Below are 7,065 nucleotides of genomic sequence, written 5' to 3'. Positions count from 1 at the left end.
TCTGTGTTTGACCAAGTTCTATGTTAAAGCACCAGTGTGCTTTCTGGGGTGCTGTTTTTATAGGCGTGTGGCTCAGTGCTTCTGTCTTACTCCAAAGCTATCAACCAAAAGGTGCGGTTATATGTCAGGAGGCAGTGTAATGGTCTGAGTAGTTGTCAGATTAGACATAAAAATTACATATCATGGTTGTGTGAAATTTCTTTTTTCTCAGTTCTCCAAGAGTAGTTTGGAGAGGATAAGTGAATATAGCTGAATATCCTTTATATTCTTTTCAGACTTGGGATCTGTGGAAAGAGCCAGTTCCCTTTTGTTTCTAGTAAAACTTTAGAGGCTATGGTGTTCATGATGAAGTTATTTTTCTTTCTCAATCCTGAATGTTTGCATTAGTAAACACGTGTGGAATGTCTCCTGCATTCTGAACACTGTGGTGTCAGCTGTGGCAGCCCTGGGTCCAGTCGTAAGGCTTCTCTTAGCGTTTGTGTGGGCAGTGGATCATCGAGACGGGCAAGCAGCACATGAGCTTCGTGGCGGTCTGCGGGTAGAAAGTGCCTTGGGATTGTGTCAGAGGAAGTTACTGCTGCCAAAGCGGCAGAGAGCCGTCCTTTTAAAGTTGTCCTGTACTCTGTGTGTGGACTTGTACCTGGAAACGTCTGGCTGTTCTACATATGTCTGTCAGACTAGCACGGACTGAGTGTTTCTGAGCTGTGTGTGTGAGCGGGCGGAGTGCACCTGCGTCGTGCCCCAGCATTATCTGGGTGCCGGCCAGTTCCGCTCTCAGCCAGCCGTGGCACAGTGCTCAGCAGCCTGCAGTCACAGGCTCCAGAGAGAGAATCTAGACAAAATTCACGTTTCAAAGGGTTTCCTCTAGACTTTGTGTAACACCTGTCCTTCCTTCTGTATGCAGCTAGTATTTCATGTCCCGAACACCCAGACCCCTCCTGTTTTCTGTTTCCCTTCCTTTTCCCCATTGGAATGTGTCTGCTATGTGTCTCATCACCCAGATGTCTATGGCAACTACTAGTCATGTCCCCTTTGCTTGGATGAAACTGATGCACCCTGCTTCCATTGCACACTGGCCGGAGGCCTCGTCTGTGCCCGCTAGAGGGGCTGAGCGTTAGTCTGAGGTCATGTGCAGTGTGCTAGAGGGAAGCCTTCCACAGGCAGTTCATCTTTCATTGTTTTCATTTGTTCCAGCACCTGCCTGTTAACCACAGATGGATCAAAATCAGCTCCAGGTGCTTATTACAAATAGAGGAGGAGTCGTTGGGGAGTGGGATTTTTTTTAAATCAGCCTTGTGAAATGATTCTAACACTGTCGGGGTCTGAGAGCCACTCACATTTATTAATGTCAGTAGTAGTTGGCATGTGAGTCCTGTGAGAGAGTCCTGTGAGAAGAGCAGACTTGTTGATGCCTCAAGTCACAGAGCAGCTGTTAAAGTTGTTTGCATTCTGGCACACGGTGGTGGGGAGTGTCCAGCCTGTTTGCAGGGTGCTGTATAGGCTCACAAAATCATCTGGTGTGGCCCTGCCAAGGCAACTGAAAGAGAGACTTGAAATTCAGCAAGTCTGTAGCAAGCTAATTTTTAAGTTGACAGTTTTGTATGGGTGCAAATGATTTTACAAAGTATCCAGATGGCCTTTGGCAGAATAAAGATGCCTACCCCTTCCAGTTCCATGGGCAGGTTTGCAGCACCGGGATTCAGTGCAGTGGTTCTCAACAGAGCATCACAGCTACCTCTGTGAGTCTGCTGTTTCTGATTCTACACAGTAAACCTGGAGGCTCCAGACTCTTGTTCACTTAGAGATTTAGAATGAGGAAGGTAAGGGCACACTGAAATTTAGGATTCAAGTACAGTATGCTTAGAGCACTGTGTTTTTGGATTTTTTTAAAGGCTTTTTCGTAAGACTGTTGTCTATGAAATCTTTCTTAAAATGAAGTGATAACTTTCCCTGATCGCTTCCCTGGCTCCGTCTTTGTTGCTTGGTCTGTTCCGCGCAGGAGTTTGCCAGAGCTAGCCCACTGCAGAGCTTGCTCTCTGTGCCAGAGCTAGCCCACTGCAAAGCTTGCTCTCTGTCAGCCTTCGTGCTTTCCACCAAACGGGTGCTCTGGCCCGCCCGCACACCACCACCCGTGCCCAGCAGCTACGTGTGGAAAGGAACCCTAAGTGTCCCTGCTGTCTGCTAGTGCAGGACAGCCTCCGTGGGCCAGAAGTAGTGAAATGAAGGCAACAGAGTTGGAGCTGAAGTTCCGATTTTCCCCTAACTCAGGTGGCAGTCGATTATGGGACTGTGTTCATGCCACAGGGGGCCTGGGCGGACTGAGCTGTGACTCCTCTCCTGTTTGTGAGGGGTCGTCTTCAGTGAACTCTGAGAGAAAACAAGAGCGTACCGGAGGCCGACGCCAGGCAGTTGGGTCGTCTTCCGTGTGGCAGTGGAGCCGTGTTCTGGAGCAGCTGGGTTTATTTCTGGACACTAACCTTTGTGAAAGCAGTACATCGTTTCCATCCAGCAGATATCTGCTGTTGCCAGTACTATGTTGGCTTGTCCATTTCCAGTGTGTACAAAATAAGTGAAAGCAAGGACATTACAATTGGGAGGGAAGGAGGACTGTTATTTAAAAGGCTTTTAAATGATGTCACTATATATTCTTTTAACAACATCCTCTAAAAGCCTTTGAAAAAATAGTCCCTTCGTCCCTCACTTGTTAACAAAGACCGTACTGGGGACTGCTCTTAAAAGGCTGTTAAATGGTGATACTATATTTTTTAACATCAACATCATTTAGAAACCTTTTAGAGAGCGGTCCTCTTCGCCCACAGCTGACGGAAGGGGAGAAGGACGTGGGGGAAGGGATTGCTCTTTTAGAGGTCTTTGGATGGTGCTGTCGATAAATACAGCAATATTGTTGTAAAAGCCCCTTTCCAACGGCGAGTCAGCTGTTTGATATGTACTTGTAACCTCGTGGCCCCTCAGTGTGTAACAGATTGTTTTTTAATGCTGACCAGAAACTCAAGTTTACTTATTGTCTCAATAGTGCTTTTTTAAAGTAAACTTTTTACATTTTAGAAATCAGTTTCGCATGTACCGTCTCCCCAGACCCTTGTCACCTGTCAGTGAGACAGGCAGGATGTGCACACTAGTCTCCATTTGCCGGAAGAGGAAAGCCAGGTCTCACCACCTGCAGTCCAGATCCCACCAGCTGTCTCAGGATACCAGCAGTTTCCTTATTTGAAAGAGTGGTGGAGAGAAAGAGTTCCTCCATCTATTGATTCACTCCCCAAATGTCTGCAACAGTCAAAGCAAGTCCAAGTCCAAGCCAAACCCAGGAGCCCACGAACTCCACACAGGTCACCCACATTGGTGGCCGGGGCCCTAATGCTTGGGCCATCAGCTGCTGCCTTCCTAGCTGTATCAGCAGGGAGCTGGCCCCAAACTTGAGCTGGCACCCCATATCCTTTCAGGATGCTGGCATCGCAGGCGGTGTCTGAACCTGCTGCGCCGCACCAGCCCCACTGTCATTTTTTTCCCATGGTGTTCTTCATCAGTCTTTTCAGTAACTAAAATAATGAACTAGTTCCTTCAAATTACTATAAAGTAGGATTCTGTTCTTTCAGTACTGGACGCAGACAACCACATGACAGAAATTTTATTAACACTGTGATCTTGATAAAGAAAATGTAGAATATTGCCTTGAGGTGTTGCAGTCTTCCTGTGAGGCTGCGGCATTCACAGTTTTTTGAGGTTCCTTTGCCTTGTAGTATATGCTTGAGAAAATATCACTGGGAATCTGCTTTGAGACATCAACTTACTGAATAAATGATATTTTAAAGACAGTTCTAATCCCCTGTCATCGATAAGGTTTTGAGGCTTACTCTGCTCCCTAAGGCTATTGATTCATAGCTAAGTCACGTGCACGTTTCTCAGCTGCCTTAGCCTGTGCACTTCCTGCGGCTCCCTGAAAGGGGTGCCGTCTGTGCCGGCGTCAGAAGCGCCGTTTGGTGTTCATTGAAACAGGAATCGCAGCCTTCTGCTTGGCAGAGATGACACGTAACAGCACTAAATGGCAGTCTTGGCTGTGCTGCTGTTCGTCTTCTGCCAGCAGACCTTGTGTTTAATGTCACAGAAGGGCACGTTTCGTCAGCACCAGCGGTCGGTCGGGCAGTCCTGTGAGTCGGTGTTACCCCGTAACGTTCAAATCCACGTTCAGACAAGCTGAGTGACTCTCCTCTCGTCAAATGGCTTCTGAATTAAATTCTGGTGTTTTGTTGCCCTGCCGGCCCCTGCTCTGCCAGGTGAAAAGGAAGCAGCAGCCTTTGCTGCCTCTGCAGAGGAATGCTTCGTGCGTCTGGAGCAGCTGCAGCGCGAGAACTCTGGGCCAGCCCAGGCGGCGGCCCACAGAGGTGCACCTGAGACACTCAGGACGTCTGGAGGCTGTGTCCCACAGACTGGCCCTGCAGGACGAGGCCTGGGGTGCCCTGCAGTAGCTAAGTTTGCTCTATCCCCTCACCTCACTGAGGATCAGGAAAGTAATACGTATGTCTGTAAATTCAAGTGTGTGCGTGGGCATCTCTGAGGGTCTCAGAGCACCCATTTCCCCATCCTTCCCTGCACAGGGGTTTTCAGAAGTCGTGGAGCTTAGGACCAGCAAGGACTGCTCCTTTCCCCCCGCGGAGTCCCAGAAAGCATCCCTAGGAGGAGCTGTTGTTAAATTAGCATTCCCAGGCGTGGGCATGTGCACAGTGGTTGCGACTTGGAACACCCGCATCCTGAATCAGAGTTCTGCTGCAGGCCCAGCCTCTGTTCTCACCCACTTCCTGCTGATGTGTAGCTTGAGAGGCAGCAAATGATGAGGCAAGCACTTGGGTCCCTGCCACCCCATGGGAGATCTGAATTGAGTTTCAGGTTCCGGTCTTTTTTTTTTAATATATTTTTTTTAATTTTTTGACAGGCAGAGTGGACAGTGAGATAGAGAGAGAGAAAGGTCTTCCTTTTGCTGTTGGTTCACCCTCCAATGGCCGCCGAGGCCGGCACCCTGTGGCAGCGCATCGCGCTGATCTGAAGCCAGGAGCCAGGTGCTTCTCCTGGTCTCCCATGGGGTGCAGGGCCCAAGCACTTGGGCCATCCTCCACTGTACTCCCGGGCCACAGCAGAGAGCTGGCCTGGAAGAGGGGCAACCAGGACAGAATCCGGCGCCCCGACCGGGACTAGAACCCGGTGTGCCGGCGCCACAAGGCGGAGGATTAGCCTAGTGAGCCGCAGCGCTGTCGCAGGTTCCTGTCTTTGGCCTGGCCCAGTCCCAGCTGTTGTGGGCCTTTGGGGAGTGAACCAGTGGATAGATGATGATCTGTATATATCTTGCCATCTTTCTCTGTCTCTTAAAAGAGAGAGAGGAAAAAAGTAACATACCCACAATAAACCCAACTCCCTTCCCAGTTAGTGCCGCAACCGAGACACATCTTTTCCTGCCCCAGGACTTGCGCAGGGAGACTCGCGGTCCCTGCGGTACAGTTCATGTGCAAGGCAGCACAGCCAGCTTCCCGGGGCACCAGTCTCCTCCCTGAGACGGCTGCAGCAGCTGCCGCTTTCCCTCCCATCCTGTGGGAAGTGCTGTTGCTGTCCAGCTTTTCCCTGAGACTCTGCGTTTGGACCTTGCGGTCTCACGGTAAGTGCTCTCTGCCCATCCTCACTCCTGGTGGCCTGCAGTTCTGTGTGACTGACGTCCTTATTGCCAGTGAGAGTGTTTGTGGGACGCTCCCAGCTGTTGTTCTAGACCAGGGCCTGCGAAAGCATTTGGTGTGGCCCTGCCAAGGCAACCAGAGGACTGACTTGAAATTCAGTAAATCTGTAGCAGGCTGGTTTTTCAGTTGATAACTTTGTATGGCCTATAAATGATGTTACAAATATCCAGATGGAGGCCGGCGCCGTGGCTCACTAGGCTAATCCTCCGCCTTGCGGCGCTGGCACACCGGGTTCTAGTCCCAGTCAGGGCACCAGATTCTGTCCCGGTTGCCCCTCTTCCAGGCCAGCTCTCTGCTGTGGCCAGGGAGTGCAGTGGAGGATGGCCCAAGTCCTTGGGCCCTGCACCCCATGGGAGACCAGGAGAAGTACCTGGCTCCTGCCATTGGATCAGCGCGGTGCGCCGGCCGAAGCAGCCACTGGGGGGTGAACCAACGGCAGAGGAAGACCTTTCTCTCTCTCTCTCACTGTCCACTCTGCCTGTCAAAAAAAAAAAAAATTTTTTTTTTTTCAGATGGCCTTGGCAGGAAAAAGGTTCCCCACCCTTGCTCAATGCCATTCCACTTTCATCTTTCCATTCCTTCTTTCTGCAGACCTATTCGGTCTCCCTATCTTTTTTCCCTTCCCTGTCATTCTTATCTTTGGATCTCTTAATCATTGATATGCATCCCACTCACAGTCCCTCCAGCCTACCATCTTCCTGGAAGACCTCTTTGTGCACTTGAGCAGCCTGGGCAGTGTTCAGGCCTTGTAGCCTGTGGATCTGTCCAGGTCTAGTGTCTTCACCTGCACTGAGCCTCAGCCGTGTGTCCTGTCGCATCTGCTCTGACACCTTATCTCCGTCCCTTGCTTGAGCCCTTCAGGCCCCTCAGGCCCTGCACTCCTCCCGGTGTTCTCCCGGGTTCAGCCTGGAGTTGAAGCAGCCCTGGAAGATGGGTGCCGGAGCCTGTGTTCCTAGGGCTTTTAGGTGACGGAGCCAGTCTCAGCTCAAGTCTTTGTGGCTGTCTAGCCCCTCACTGAAGCCGTGCACAGAGTGTCCGGGAGTCTGAGGACAGGGAGGCCCGAGTGATAGCTTCTGTTCTGTGTGGGCAGGGGAGGTCGCCAGGGGACAGAGGCTAGGAGGGCCACCAGACTGACTTAAGGTTAGGCTAGCAAGGCGTTTGCTCTTCTTATATCTCCATAGTATTTGAAATTATCTTTAATAAACATGTATGGCTTTTGCAATGTAAAAAACCATTTAAACGTCTAAAAATGTTTTATGTATCAGTGAATACTTAAACTAAGCTGTTAGTGCAGGCACAGACAAGGGAAAGAATACCAGGGCTTTGA

General features: G+C 50.3%; 1 protein-coding gene across 8 annotated transcripts in view; it reads left to right on the top strand.

Moving 5' to 3' along the window:
- Nucleotides 1-7,065, top strand: part of AP3B1 (adaptor related protein complex 3 subunit beta 1) — a 269,538-nt gene that overhangs the window by 215,931 nt on the left and 46,542 nt on the right. The window contains exon 23 of one of the 8 annotated variants that reach the window (XR_011381834.1): nucleotides 4,293-5,662. The exons of the other annotated variants lie outside the window; for them this stretch is intronic. The gene's annotated coding sequence lies outside the window, so the exon portion shown is untranslated. The remainder of the gene's footprint in view (nucleotides 1-4,292; nucleotides 5,663-7,065) is intronic. 8 annotated transcript variants of the gene reach the window in all.

The sequence above is a fragment of the Oryctolagus cuniculus genome, chromosome 14, assembly GCF_964237555.1.
Source record: "Oryctolagus cuniculus chromosome 14, mOryCun1.1, whole genome shotgun sequence".
Lineage (NCBI taxonomy): Eukaryota > Metazoa > Chordata > Mammalia > Lagomorpha > Leporidae > Oryctolagus > Oryctolagus cuniculus.
The sequence above is the reverse complement of the archived record's forward strand: the minus strand, read 5'-3'. Positions and strand labels throughout refer to the sequence as shown.